Source organism: Staurois parvus, unplaced genomic scaffold (genome assembly GCF_062004578.1).
Source record: "Staurois parvus isolate SC_StPar_1 unplaced genomic scaffold, SC_StPar_1.0 ptg000388l, whole genome shotgun sequence".
Lineage (NCBI taxonomy): Eukaryota > Metazoa > Chordata > Amphibia > Anura > Ranidae > Staurois > Staurois parvus.
The window spans coordinates 1,417,372-1,433,418 of record NW_028318184.1 but is presented as its reverse complement, the minus strand read 5'-3'; the positions used below and the strand labels follow the sequence as shown (position 1 = coordinate 1,433,418).

The following is a 16,047-nucleotide window of genomic DNA, read 5'->3' as shown; positions in this document are numbered from 1 at the left end:
CCAGACTCTGTGTGGCCCCGTTTTAGCAAATCTCCCCCTAATGCAGGGAATAGACGGGTCGTTTATCGATCGAATTTTCGTCGCAGGAAAAATCGGCCGATATTCACGCCGTTAGTGGGGCCAACCCGTCGGTCGTTTTTCGTGGATTTTCTCATTTAGTATTATTGATAATGCTGGAAAATCCACGAACAATGGCCGTTTTACGTGGACATTGGTGGCAGCATCACTGCCAGCAACGACCGATTTTTCATTTATCGGCCAAAAATTCGGCCGATAAACGACCCGTCTATGGCCAGCCTAAGCATCTCCCAATGTTTTCCTCTAGAAGCTCTAAGATTTCCCCATAATGGACAGAATGTGGCTGCAGCACTGAATCATATGCAAGTTCCCATTGGGAGTATTGGATCGACAATCACTTTGCCTGAATTAAGAGCTGACTCGTGTATTCCACTGAATCAAATGCTGTTTATTTTTACCCCTAGTAATAATAAAAAAAGACAGAGGTATACTGAAAGGACAACTACACCGTGCAATTAAAATGAGACTGCCAATTTGCTCCAGAGAAAATAAATGAAATCATGAAAGCTTCCTCCTACCAAATCTTTGTTTTTATTTACAGTATGTTTTATTTCATCATTTTATAGTATTATCCTTAAGTGGTATTTTACCTATAGTAGCAGCTCTGATTCTGGTGTTTTGTAGCTAGAGCTGAATTCCAAGTACGGGTATTTTACATCAGCTCAGATCAATGGAACTATGTATATGCAATACCTGACCCCAGACTGGAAATCTCTATAGTAGGCATCATTACTCCAGTGATCTCCACTCCAATGCTGAGCACCTGCCAAGCTGGAGCATGTCTTTGGAGTGTGGGAGGAAAACGGAGTACCCAGAGGAAATCCAAGCAGGCACAGGGAGGACATTATGATTGTACAATTCTGTTATGACCTTCAGTTGAACCACTTGAGCTCCAGGTTTCACCTTCTTCATGACCAGGGAATTTTTTGCTATGTAGCACTAAACTGCACTACTTTAACTGGCAATTGTGCGGACATGCAACACTGCACCCAAATAAAATTTATATCACGTTTCACACAAATAGAGCTTTCTGTTGGTGGTGTTTTATCACAACTGGGTTTCTTATTTTTTATTATATAAACAAAAAAGACAGAGAATTTTGAAAAAAAAAATATTTATCACATTCTGTTATAAAACATAGCCAAGAAAAAAAATAAAAAAACTTGAATTTCTTCAGGCCAAAATGTTTTCTGCTACATGTCTTTGGTAAAACATCCTAATAAGTGTTTATTTCTTTGTTTGTGTCTACAAAGTATTGTATATAGTATCTCACGGAAGTAAGTACACCCCTCACATTTTTGTAAATATCCTATTATATCTTTTCATGTGACAACACTGAAGAAATGACACACCTGTGACCTTGTAACACTAACGAGTCACATGACACCGGGGAGGGAAAATGGCTAACCGGGCCCAATTTGGACCTTGTCACTTAGGGGTGTACTCACTTTTGTTGCCAGCGGTTTAGACATTAATGGCTGTGTGTTGAGTTATTTTGAGGGGACAGCAAATTTACATGTTATACAAGCTGTACACTCACTACTCCACATTGTAGCAAAATGTCATTTCTTCAGTGTTGTCACATGAAAAGATAGAGTAAAATATTTACAAAAATGTGAGGGGTGTATTCACTTCCGTGAGATACTGTATGTTTGAACATTGACCGATTCTGATGTACTTTTTTTTACGGTTCAGCAACTGGGGTAGCAAAATTTGCCTGGTGAGGCGGCCGGCTGACGAATGCCTTTAAAGAATTATTTCGTCCTCAGCACCTAGGGCTGTTTAAGCATCCATCAGCAGCGTCTCCATCATATGGTGCAGGATTATCTAGTGGCAAGAGCAGACTTGGAAACCTTTTCAACTAAGGATCCACTGGGTTACTTGAGGATGGATCACTGGCCAGAAGTTGCTCAATATGCAATTGAGCTACTGGCCTGTCCTGCAACCAGCATGCTTTCTGAACAGACATTCAGTGCTGCTGGAGGTTTTGTGACGAATAAAAGGGTGCATCTGTCCACAGACTCCATTGACCGGCTGACATTTATCAAAATGAATCAGTCCTGGATCAACAGCAGCTGTAGAGCAGGGTCCAATCCTGCACTGATCAAGAATGACTCTAAAGGTTACGGTGTGAAGGCAGCACCAACTGTTCGCCTGCCAAACCCCCTCTCTTAGTGCACAGTCGCCACTGCACACTTTTGCTTCTACTGCAGCCTTACGCAGTGTGTTCCTGGACACTGCCGAAGACAGAGGTGAGAAAACTCTCCCCAAAATAAAAACAAAATTACATTTAAAAAAAAAAAAAAAAGAAATAAACATTGTGGGTCCACCCCCCCTTCCCCAATCCATACCAGGCCCTTTAGGTCTGGTAGGAAGGTTAGGAGGGACCCGGCTGTAATAAAATTCAAAATAAAGTGCATGGGATTCCCCCCAAAAGCCCTACCAGGGCCTATAGACCTGGTAGGACCTTTAAGGGGAACCCCGCCACCAAAAAATGGGGGGGGCATGGGGTTCCCCCTAAATTCCTACCAAAACACAGGCCTGACAGGAAAGGGGGGGATGGGGACGATGGGGACAAGGGCCTCTTCCCCACAACCCTGGCAGGAGGGGTCATTAGCATCAGAGTACCCTGCTGCACCCCTTGTGCAATGAGTAAGGGGTAAATTTTGAAAAAATAGACTCCAGACTTTTGAAAATAGTTGAACAAAAAATAAAACTGCTTTTGACAGGTCATGTATGCTTTTCTTTGTTTTTTTTTTCAAAAGCCAATACCAGTCAGCTGAGTACTTGCTGCAATATAACAGGTCTGACAGTTGCCAGCAAGATGTAAACAATTGGGCAGAGCTAACTGCAGTGGCGAGTGGCAGAGGGGTCAGTGGGCGTCCGCTTTTTCTTTTTTTTTTTTTTTCTTCATTTTCCTTGGAACTTTGAAGTTGCCACCCAAGAAACCATGGATCTTGTGGAGCAGAAGGAAGAGGAGGATATTGCAGCAAAGGACAGTGAGGTAGAAGTCATTGTGCTGGAGAGTGAAGAGGAAATAATTATAATAGAAAATCACGGTGACATTGAATACATTGTTATCAATTATTCCGGCTCTTAAATTTGCTGCAGTTAAAATCTCAGCAGTGCTTCTTTTGAAAGAGACCAGCAGTACTTAAGCTCTGAAGTTGAAGTCTAAACGGACCCCAATTATTGTCCTAAAAGGAGGAGAATAGTTGCAGAGCTTCTCTGCCCAGCTCAAACCATCACCGTCATCTCAAAAATATTACTGAAGTGGTGAGATAGAAGGAACAGGGACAAGCATTTATCTTGTGACTATTTCAAAGGTTTTTCTGAGATGTGGACTTTGCACCGTGATGTCACCGGGCCTCATCACTACCTCTTTGAAAAGCAACTACCTCAACTACAATTCATGTTGCCGTCTCCATGCGTTTGTATCTATAGTGTCAATGCAATCACTGCACCAGGTATAGAATGCAATAAATTCTAAGTACTGGTTATACCTTTTGTATCGTGTAATTCATCTATTTTTGCTCTGCCTCTTATTTCTCCTTCAACACAGATTGAAAAAGTGTTACAAAACCCACAACAGTAAAATCAGTCTGTATATGCAGTAAAGCATGCTTGTTATACTCCCTGTGGAACCTACGGGGTTAATCCTCTGCATTGTGTAAAAATGTAGTTTGATCCTGATTTCTCTGATCCTCTCCTTCTTTCAGTGTCCCCCTCTTAAGACATTGTGCGGAGTCACTCTGCACATGCTCAGTTTGGTATGTATTACTAGGGTTCTTTTTTTTTTCTTAGGAGAGTGCATGTGATTAACAGGGCCAATCAGCACTGTCCAGACAGAGGTCAGGGGTTCTGCATCCTCCTAAAGCAAAATGCAAAACTCCTCCTACAAGCTTTAATCAGTGCTCAGCTGGACACTGATAGAAGTCACAAGACTGCTCTAACTGCTGATGAGCAGTTTATATTTACTAAAATAATTGGATTTCCATGTTTAGTGTACTGTGGGAGACCGTATATAGTGAATGCAGGGTCTGGGGTTTAGTAACACTTTAACGTTGACAATATATTATTTATGTAAACTGCGCAAATCCCCAATCAACTGAAGTCACAAAGCTGCAAGTATATGAGGATATTGTCTCTTAAAAGACCAATTCAAATGGATACTGTGCTAGGTGAACCCTTAAAACTTTGTGAGCACTATAGAAACCTTTGCACCTCTAAAAAGCGATCAAAAATTGAAAATAAAACACTAAATAATTACATACATATGCCCTATGAAGACCCTCACCCCTCTGAAGGGCGATCAAAATTTGAAAAAAATTAATTGAATAAACTGAGTGCAGTAATCATAAATACGTGTAAGAAACCATTATATGTGGTCAAATTAACCTAAAATGTCATGCATTATCCATGAGCCCTATGAAGACCCTCACACCTCTGAAGAGTGATCGAGGTTGAGGATAGGTCAAATCTCAATGTGAAAAAAAAACTCCTCAAATATACATAAAGGTTAGTAGAAATTTTTCAAAAACAGTAACAAAATGTCCATATAGACTTAAACCATAGTCCATAAGTATGAGAAGAATATGACAATAACATGAATGAACATTTTACAAAGCTGCAGTTTTTTTTAATATGGGCTGGAGCCCCCAGACTGCACCGGCTATTTTCTGGAAAAGGTAACCAGCCCATACCACACCATGCCTGGCCTAGGGTCAAATGGCAACCTACGTGAAGATCCAGCATATTCCAAGTCATTAAAGGGTTACTTCACATTTACCAAAAAAAACATGCCCGTGCAGATAAGGTACATAAATGGCCCACATCTATAGCAAGGGTATTATTTCACTTTAGTCAGAGCTGAACACTTTGTTTTTATCTACATAGCTAGTTTTTTTGGTAAAGGTGAACTAGGCCTTTATCCTCACTGGGAAGGTTATACATCGAACCAGCATGTAGAACACAAGTCACCGCAAATATAAGCAATACAGTGAAAGTGTAACTGACCGCCATAACGTCTCCTAAATCTACGTATGAAGACTGAACAAAGACCCCCACTTAACCAAAGGTCCTCTAAACCACAAGCTGGGTCGCAGGATACTCGCACCGGCCTTTATCCCCTCAGCTTCTTTTTACTGCATACAATGCAGGGCCACTGAGTAGATTCTCTACTTCCTTCATAACATGCACTGTGAGGGGTCATCATATACTAGAAAAGACTGTAAACCTTGGGGCTCAATCACATAGGCGCTCGTCAAGTAACATCTGTTTACTTTATGTACTAGTTCTGAGCTGTTTGCTGTATGGACTCACCAGCACAGCCAAGTTTGAAAGGTGAACGCACCCGGACGCACAGGAGCTGCACCTGGCCCTTCATACCTGTCAAACTGCGCAAGTCCATACAGCCAATGTGTGGCCATTCACTTTGTATGGGGTGCCTGCACACAGCGCAGCACTGGGGCAGGAAACCTAAGAAATGCCTCTTCTTGCTGTATGGAGCTGAGTGCCCATGTGAATGAGCCCTTAAAGTAAATCTAAGACAAAACTTTCTTTTTTCACTTTAGATAGAGTAAGGGAAGGTTAGAACACCTGTCAGGTTGTTTTTCTGCCATTTGTGTCCCATAGGGAGATTTCCCTTCACTTCCTGTCCCATAGCCAATACCCGAAGTGAGAGAAACTCTCTCAAAGTGATGAAAAAATGGGGTGTCACTAGAACTAGTGCCCCGATAGGGTCACTGTACTTTACACCCCTGTACCCATATAGTTCTGCCCCCACACCCTGATCTGTGAGTCCCACAGGTCACTGTACTATACCCCATGTATCCCCAGAGCTCTCCCCTCACACCCCAATCCCTGAACCCTGACAGGTCACTGTGCTGTTCACACCTGTGTACCCCCACAGGTCTCCTTTCACAACCCCATTCCTGGGCCCTGACAAGCCACTGTACTGTAATCCCCCCAAGCCCCCCTATCCAGAGATCTCAGGCATCTCCTGTTGCTTGGTTACATAGATAAAAAAAGGACAGGCTGATTACATAACAGGACATTACACAGACATCTGGATGGTCTGGGGCAGGCATGTCGCACTCAGATAAAACACTGGCCCCCACAAAGACAATATCTTCAAGGGGGTCACACCGGGAGAACTACAAAAAAAAGGGAAATACGCCGGTTTTGTGGTGAGAATATTGCTGCATATTCCGTGCTCTAAATTGTGGAATGGTATAAGACAAGTTCTATGTGGTGTTGCACCAGCTGCGCCAAATCACATGACAAGTGCTATACTTCAGTGACCGTTCCCGTGCGCCAACATAAGCATGCTTGGATCTGGCGCCCCAACACCCCCACAAGAGCAAGTAATAAAATGGCAGGAATCACTTTTATGATGTTGTCACAGCAAGCGCTAATTAAATAGGCATACAGAATTTGGTTGACTTGGCACATGGAAAATGTGCCAACATTTCCACTAAAAATGATGTATTTCCTTCCATCTGTTAATTGGTCAATATCTCAGAATTGTGACATACTGGGGGGGGGGGGGGGGGATTAATTAGTCTTCACTGGAGCACAGCCAATTAGCCTTTACATTTCCATTTTCTAACCTGTGTGGGGAAAAATAAAAGCTGCAAGCTGATTGGTTGCTGTGGGCAATGATAAGAGTTGGGATGAAACATTTTCTATGAATCTCTCTTTATGGAAATCATGAGAGAGAGTCCATTTCTCTAATGGGGATACAGCCAGCAATACAAATATGACAGTGGATCTAACCCCTCACCCCTCACCACTGACAGTTGGCATTCTTGTAAACAACCCCTGACCTGAGGCTGCCCAAAATAGATCTCATGGTCTATGAATACAAGTCCTGTGTCCTGTACTGTATGATCCAGAGAAAAAGGTTTGTCTTTGGTTACATGTTACACACATGTTACACACACCAAACATCGGGGCTGAGTTTGGCTCTAACCAGGCACACTGATCCCCAATGGTGCTCACTGATACTGATAGCACAGACATTACAAATGAGCCCATATTCAAAAAACAAACCTAGCTTGTTGATGTATTTCAGTGTGTTACAAGCAGCACTATTGACACCTGCCTACATCATTGGAAAGGACCCCAAAAGCAGGCTTCTTTAAGCTTTACCTGTGTATTAGGTGCAACACAGATTTCTCTTTGTGTTGGATTTCATATATCCAGGACAGAATACTGAGCTCTGTGATTGTCACTCTGCTAAAAAAAAATTGGAGCCTCGCTGTGGAAAACGGCAGTTGGCAGAAAAATCATTTGAATTTTGTTTCCGGTTGGTATCCTAGCAACCACGGAAACTCAGTCCACAGGCAGCGCAGCCACAGACAGTCAGTGTGCTTCTGCTAGCGATAGTGAACACACTCCTTTTTTTGTGCTCTGTGAGATCTCATTATAACGTGTTATAATGAAGTGGACCAGGCCAAAACTACGTTTCCGATATCATCCATATAAGAACAGACAGGAGGTCACCTGGAATACCATCATAGGGAGACCTTTTGTAGATGATTTGGATAAGCCCACTTTATCACATAGTGGGTTGAAGGTGGAGACACCTCAGCAATTCCCCAAAAATCGGGAAAGCAAACATGGGAACTCTGATGGGAGGAAGAATTCTGGAGAGGGAAAGAGTTCCAAAGAGGAGAGTGCCATGAACAGAGGAAAGAAGCGCAGATCCAACCAATCTGCTGAGGAAGAAAGACCAGCAAAACAGGGACGATGTGGTCATGCACCGAGTTGGGCCAAAACACCATGTGCTGTCATATTGCCCAAGAGGAATAACAAGAGGCCAGCATCAGATCCAATTTTCTCTGCACCTCCAAATAAGAAAAGGAAGATCGCTGCTGATGAGACAAGCAAGAATGATCAACAGCTCGTCGAGGTAGTCAGCGATAGATTTCACCAGGTTGTCAGCGATATAGTCGGCGAGGTAGTCAGCGAGAGAGTCGCTGAAGTTGTCAGCAAGTCAGCCAACGAGGCCGTCGTTGGGGTTGTCAGCGAGCTAGTCGATGAGGCTGTTAGCAAGCCCGTCGATGAGGCTGTCAGACAACCAGTCAACCGGGCAGCCGGTGAGAATGACAACAAGGTAGTCAGGGATGTGCCTGGCACCAAATTAGAAATGCATCCGCCAGCCGACTTTAATCTTGACAGCTTTATCTTTCATAAAATACTTGGTCAAGGTAGTTACGGAAAGGTAAGTAATCAAAGATTTATGAACAGAGGGTTTAATGCACTGCGAGTTAGTGGTTATTATTATTGCCAGTCGGCAAATAGTAGGTCGTAGGTGGAGGTCACACCACTCTATTCCTTACCACTTCCCATTTACACTACACACACTGAGCTGTGCTGCTCAATGCCAAGCTGAAATCCATGCTTTCCCCATAGGACCAGTTTACACCAGTGTGATACATTAGTTGGCGCTCGGTTACACTGGAATAGAATGCATGTAAATGCAATGTGCTTTAAGAAAGCTACAATACTGGTATTTTACACCACTCATGAAAAAATAGCATGCCAACGCACATCATCTCCAGTGCGTTTACTGTGTTACATGGATGCAACGCGAGTAGAGTGAATCCAGGCTTACACACTAAGTCATGTTTAGTGGTGTACTGTCTGTCGGGGGTGTAATACACAAAAAGATGCAAGACAGAATTACAAATCCTTTGGTATATAAGGAAATAAGCTGACGTACATTTAAACTGTATATAGCAGATTGCATAACGTTTGGCTGCACAGCTTCATAGCCTTTAGCCCCAATTTATGAACGCTGAATACAGACTTCAGAGTGAGCGCTGGCTGTGATTTGCTAAATGCCTACTGCGGCTTGCTAAAAGCCTATTGAAAGCTATCCCCAATCCCTAACAGTCTAGAAGTTACTGACTAACAGTCAAAACCACTGAAAACTTGCACAAAATCCTGCTGACTCCCCGTTCTATAAACTATTTTCAAACTAAGACTAACAATCGTAGCCAGGCTGGGGGGGTTGCTGCTGGACCCAGAGGTAACCTTTTCAGAACCCGGAGCTGAATTGCTTCTAATCATTTGTGTCCTGTGTTTTTTAGGTCGCCCTGGCATCCCATCCTGCCACCAACAAGAAACTGGCAGTCAAGGTGGTACAGAAGAGGAAATTACTGCAAGAAGAACCGAAAAGTGTCCTCGTAGAGAGACAGATACTGGAAAAAGTTGGACGGAGTTCCTTTTGTACACACGCCTATGGAACCTTCCAAACAGAAGTAAGTTTCACATTCCTATCAATCACTCACTCATCAAATCACATCCATGTTATCCATTTGGACTCCAAGTCCAGCACAGACCTAGAAATAAATCCCAAAACCAGAAAAAAAGGAGGGATGGTCCAGCTTCAAAGAGGCTAAGACATGAGAGAGTTATGGTGGCTGCCAATGCAGAATTTGGGGAATTCTGGTTCTCCCCAGCCGTCCTGCTCTTACTTTGGCTTTGCTGTCGGAGTCACTGACTTGGATCAGGTATAGTCCTTGAACTTCTCTCATGATAGAGTCACTTCAATAGAACCTGTCACAACATGTTTGCATGTTAATGGCTTCTATATATTGCTTACCCACAGAGGAATGACGTTCACCATACATTGAAAGTTCCTGCCAAGCATCGCGTTAACTTAGTCTTAAAGTGGATGGAAAGCCAACACTGAACATTTCTTGTTTGTTCACACTTGGTCTATTAAATAGATCAAGCAGAGCGTGTTGTTATATCTGTTTAATAAGTGCAGAAAAACACTTGTGATCCTGTCAGAATTCCAGCGCTGTCCTGAGTCATCCTAAGCAGTCTTATCAGCCCCGCTCACTTCTCCTCTGTGAACTACAACACAGCTCCCCGTATGTTATAGAGATGAGGATGGGGAGAGGTGTTCTTAAGGATGGGGAGAGGCATACTTATTGTCCTAGGATGACAATACGGCACCTCCATAGACATAGAGAATAGTAAGTGAGCGTAGTCACCCTAGGACAAGAAGTAGATTAGTGGTAGGATTACAAGGGGAAAATAAAGGAAGACATGCTGAAAAGAAGAACACTAGTACAGCCTCCATAGCTGAGCACTGGTGTAAGCTGAAATAGATGACATTTTTATTCTTGAGTTTGAAGATGCGTTAAACTCCTGAACCGTCTACCATGTCCAGACATCCCTATATTTCTGCATTTCCACCAAAACACAAACTTCACATCCACTTGACCTTTTGGAACCGACTTATTTTTCTCTTTCTTTTACAGGAAAATCTCTTCTTTGTTATGGAATACATGAGAGGAGGAGAACTACGCGACCTGATCAAGTCTTCTGCTCCATTACCAACTAACACCATAAGGTAAGACTTACAAAGATTCCGTCTAAGGCTGCATTCATACCCGCACCATTCAACCTTTTTATTTTGGGCTTTTTTTGCACATTAGTCGTGCAACAGCATAGGGCAGCCTATTCACTTACGTGAGCTGCCTTATGCGTGACAAATGCACCAAAGTAGCTCATGTACTTTTCTTTGTCCGCGAGCCTCACAATTTTGCAATGTACATTTTGGTGCGTTTGGCCACACAACTTCTACCCGCATTTGAAGTGCCATTAAGAATTAATGGCACCACAAGTGTGATTTGCATCTTAGCACATTTTTCATGCATTTCCCAGAACACCAAGGTGTTAATATGGCCTAAGAGAAGGGTGAGGGTTAACAGTCATGATGAAGGATTTGCATATAGTAATTACACAATGAATCTTAAAGGAGAAGTACAGACAAAGCTCCTTGACCCGTTTTCAGCTGACAGCGGGCTGAAGCCTGCTGTCGGCTGATGTCACTCAGCCGGTCCAGGCTGGGGAAAGATCCCGACTTTAAAATAAGGATCTGCCCCAAAATCTGGAGCGGCACCCAGCTCAACGATCCGTTGAGAGCCTGAGCCAGTTGCTCCCTCCACTCCACAATCCAGTGCTCCATTAAGTTGGCGGGGTGGGGAAGAGCAGAAACGCTGACTGACAGTCACCGCTCTCTGTTCGGAGTGAGCGATGACTGAGTGAGAACTCCGCAACCAGCTGTCAAGTGATTGTTGAGTGCTCGCCCTTAAAACCGGCCATAGACAGATGCTGCATCGGACTGATGCTGCACGCACCTAGATAAGTATGATTTAACAAAAAAATGAATTCCTATATTGCTCTCTTCATTTAAACTAAAAGATCACCCACCCCGACCCACCTCAGTAAGCCTTTATCAGGAAAGAACCTTCACTGCCCCCCATACACATACTCATCTTCCGTTTACCCCCTAGCCTAGCCTTTTTCAGCCGTCAGCAAAGTACTCTGTAATGCAGTTTGTAGACATCAATCTCACATAATCACACACTCCTTCAATCAGATGCAACTAATCCCTACAAGATTCTAAAGCATGCTAACTGTATAGCATAGGGAGCTATTTGTCCAAGCTGATTAATGATCAGTTGCTACTCCTAGTGACTGGTCACCAGCAAATTTAGTAGCACCATTGATCTGCTAACACTCTCCTGCATAGCACGAGCCTAATGTGATATCTGCCAAACACCGGTTATATCCTCTAGTTTATCTTGGCGTGCAAGGCTGTATCTTCAACCCCACACAAGCAATGTTCCAACCCCACAGGTCTTAGCCAATGGTTGTCAGCTACCACAGATCAGGTGACTATGATCCAATCCCTGGTTAAGAACCAAAGTAACCCAAGAAAAGAGCAGGGCCTGTCATTATCACAGTAATACATTGCTGCTTATGACATGCAAGGCTTGGAAGAAATCACCTCTTAATCATTTGTTTACTTATGCTGTGAGACGTGCAATAATCGTAGACCTTTTCTCCTTTTTTACAGATTTATTGCTGCAGAACTTCTCTGCGCGCTACAATATCTGCACCGCCAAGGAATAATGCACAGGTAAGTGTCTCCACCATGATCTTCCATATCTTCTAATCTTCAGTAAAGTACAACACCACCCAATACTGCTACTTTAGTTGTGGATGGGTGTACAAGGGTTGAATTGCCCATGGCCAGTTCTGTCCCCTGCTGCTGAAGCTTTTGTGACTCTAAGGGCTCGTTCACACTCGACTCTTTTTACCAACGCTTGCCAAACGCCCCTATAGCGTTTGGCAAGCATTGGTCCGGCGTTTGCGGAGCATCTTTTAACGCTCCGCAAACGCCGCATGCGCGGTTTAGCGGAGGTTGCTAAGCTTTGCCGAGCGTTACAAACGCCTATAATGAAGTTTGAATGGTGTTACCGCTCCGCAAACGCCCCGCAACCGTGTCGCCACCGCACCGCAAACGCCGGCCGGGCGTTTGCGGAGCGGCACCGTAGACTAGAATAGGAGGCTTCAACGCCTCCTGACTCGACCAGGGGCGTCCGTTTTGCCGCGACGCTAACGCTCCCGTTAGAACAGCACCATGTGCTGCAATGTGCAGAATTGTCCGAGGCCTCTCTGCCGCCTGCACACAACGCTAGTGTGAACGTAGCCTAAGTAAGGGAGTCTCACTTCCCCATATTACATACATTTGCAATTGTAGATGTCCTGTTCTAACACTGTGCCATGTCCCATTCAGCAGCTGAGCAAAACCAGCCACAGGTGCAAAATTTGCTCTGGGTCCCATCAATCCCCGTAAACCAGCAGAAGAAACAATATTGAGGTGCACTCCGTCAATCTGAAATGAGTCTATGGCTTTATTAAAGACACGTGGATAGAAACACTCCCCAGGCTGCCTAATTCTAACACTTATCACCCTCTAGTGGGACGTAATCATGCCCCCACTAGAAGGGCAAAAGGTGACGCAGGAAGAAAGCCTGCGGAGTGTTTCTGCTCCCTTCTTTTCAATAAAGATGTGGAAGCATTGCAGAATGACCAACTGTGATTTGATATGGTTTCTTACACTGCAGTAAGCTGACAGCCAAGGTCATGAGGTTCCTCTTACCATTCGTAAAGCAGTGCAGAAAGTTAGAAGGGGATCTAACCCGCTGGCACCCCTTGAAAGCTGAACTATTAGTATTGGTTGAATTACGGTTTTAAACATTTGATCTGTAAATCTAACTCTCTCCTTTTTTTTTTTTTTTTTTACAGAGACTTGAAACCCGAGAATATACTGCTCGACAGCTCCGGCCATGTCAAAATTGCAGACTTTGGCCTTTCAGAAGCCGACGTGTTTGGATCCGACAAAGTATTTACTTGTGCCGGTACTCCAATCTATATGGCCCCAGAAGTAAGTATAACACCACCCTTGTTTTTCCCCTCTACTGCTCCCATCTTTATCTTATAATATCTATGAACCTAACAAGAATTTTGGAGATGAAAGAAGCAGAGCCACAATGATGGTGACTCAAAAAACCTAAAAAACAACAGGAGGCCCACTGTGACCTGTCATTCCCACCAACCATTGTTAACTATTATTACTGCTCTGTGCAGCTCATCGTGTGCTTTATTTTATGGTTAATCTTACTCTCTGTTTTATCAGGTTCTACAAGGAAAACCCTGTGATGCTATGTCTGACTATTGGTCACTGGGTGTCATCTTATTCGAAATGGCCACAGGAGCACATCCAGGTGAAGCCAGATTCAGGAGACACTTCTATCCGAGGGACATGGATCCTGAACTTCAAGATGTCATTGAAAGAGTAAGTATACTCTACAATTAGAATTATGCAAAAGCTATAGATCCTTAGTGTAGTGTTCTTTATGAGAGAAGCTTGCAAAACGTTCTCTAGTATCCAGTACATCACCAGGTGTAAGAAAGCACACAGGGGGCATCCGACTTCTGGAAGTGTTATATACACACGGTATAGCAAGATATTCACCACACAGGGAGTCAGAATAATATAGGAACTATCCATGAGCTTTTGGATGAACTCATTCACTGGTTCAGAAATGTTCACTTTGATCCTTCCAACAGACATATATATCTTCAGTGAAAACTACACCAAGGAATTAAAATATGACATTCTGAGGTGTTTTTTTTCTATTTTTAAGAAATAGCCGACACTAAACTGGCTGATTGATCAGTTTCTGTTAGTGACAATCTACCGTATGCTAAATTTCATTTCTTTTTCTTTATAGCTTCTTGAAATAAATCCGAGCGATCGCCGGCAGGCAGTGAAACAACTGCGAAAACATCCCTTCTTCAGTACCATTTACTGGAAGAAGCTGGAGAAAGGAAAGGCCACCTCACCATTGAAGATGCCAGAAGAAAGTCTGCGCTCACAAATCGACACAAATCAGCAAATTGATGTGAAGGAACTGATTCCCTACACAGGAAATACAGAAAATAAAATTGCAGAAGAGCAACAGAGATTGTTCGATGGCTTCAGCTTCAAAAGCACAAAATGGAGAAGGATGGTGGAGAGGAAATGAAAGAATGAGGGCTCATTCGCACCATCTGCATTGAGCCACGTTCTTTTGGACAGATCACCACAAGGTTAGACCATACTTCTCTTGTGGGTCACAGGAATGACCTAACTTTTGCTTTCCTGGGGCAAAGAGTCAGCTTATAGCAGGCTATTACAGTGTATAGCAGGCAGATCACCACCTTTGTGCATCATTCATCATGATTGACATGGATCGACAGTGCTGGACAACATGAATGAAACTGAATTCACATCAAGATAAAAAAACTGCCGGAAGATCAGAGGACAGTTGGTTTACCACGGATCAACACCTTTATGCGTCATTCGTCGTGAGTGGATCAACATTCCTAGATGATAGGAATGACGTTGGATTTATACAATGGAACATAACCTCATCCATTCTGGGTGAGAGGATTAGAAGGAGCAGTGGTTTGCCATGTCGGCAGATCACCGCCTATGTGCGTCATTCATCGTGATTTATATGGATCAACATTGCCGGAAGACATGAATGACGTTGGATTTATACAATGGAACACAACCTCATCCTTTTTGGGTGAGAGGATTAGAAGGAGCAGTGGTTTGCCATGTCGGCACATCACCGCCTATGTGCATCAATCATCGTGACTGATATGGATCAACATTGCTAGACGACATGAATGATGTTGGATTTATACAATGGAACATAACCTCATCCTTTTTGGGTGAGATTAGAAGGAGCAGTGGTTTGCCATGTCGGCAGATCACCGCCTATGTGCGTCATTGATCGTGACTGATATGGATCAACATTGCTGGACAACATGAATGACGTTGATTATTACAATGGAACATAACCTCATCCTTTTTGGGTGAGAGGATTAGAAGGAGCAGTGGTTTGCCATGTCGGCAGATCACCGCCTATGTGCGTCATTCATCGTGATTGATATGGATCAACATTGCTAGACGACATGAATGACGTTGGATTTATACAATGGAACATAACCTCATCCTTTTTGGGTGAGAGGATTAGAAAGAGCAGTGGTTTGCCATGTCGGCAGATCACCGCCTATGTGCGTCATTCATCGTGATTGATATGGATCAACATTGCTAGACGACATGAATGACGTTGGATTTATACAATGGAACATAACCTCATCCTTTTTGGGTGAGAGGATTAAAAGGAGCAGTGGTTTGCCATGTCGGCAGATCACCACCTATGTGAATCATTCATCGTGATTGACATGGATCAAAGAAAAAAGATTAACAGTAAGAATATTGTTCTTACTTGGGTGATAAGTGAGAAGACTATCAAGTTTTTAGATTTGGAGATTATGCAGGAACAGGATCCTCTACTAACAAAAACATTCTTCAAGACGGTAGATCGCAATGGTTATATACCCCTGAACAATTGTCATCACACCTCCTGGCTTATGAATGTCCCTAAAGGACAATTTGTCAGACTAAGGAGAAATTGTACTAGAAAGGAGGATTATCGGGATCAAGCAAAGATGACTTATACAATGGAACATAACCCCATCCCTTTTCAACGAGAGGATTGGAAGGAGCAGTGGTTTGCCATGTCGGCAGATCACCACTTA

At 43.4% G+C, this 16,047-nt stretch overlaps 1 pseudogene; it reads left to right on the top strand.

Annotated features, from left to right (window-relative positions):
* Positions 1–7,519: 7,519 nt before the first annotated feature.
* Positions 7,520–14,514, top strand: LOC149455758 (putative serine/threonine-protein kinase DDB_G0277449; annotated as a pseudogene).
* Positions 14,515–16,047: the final 1,533 nt, after the last annotated feature.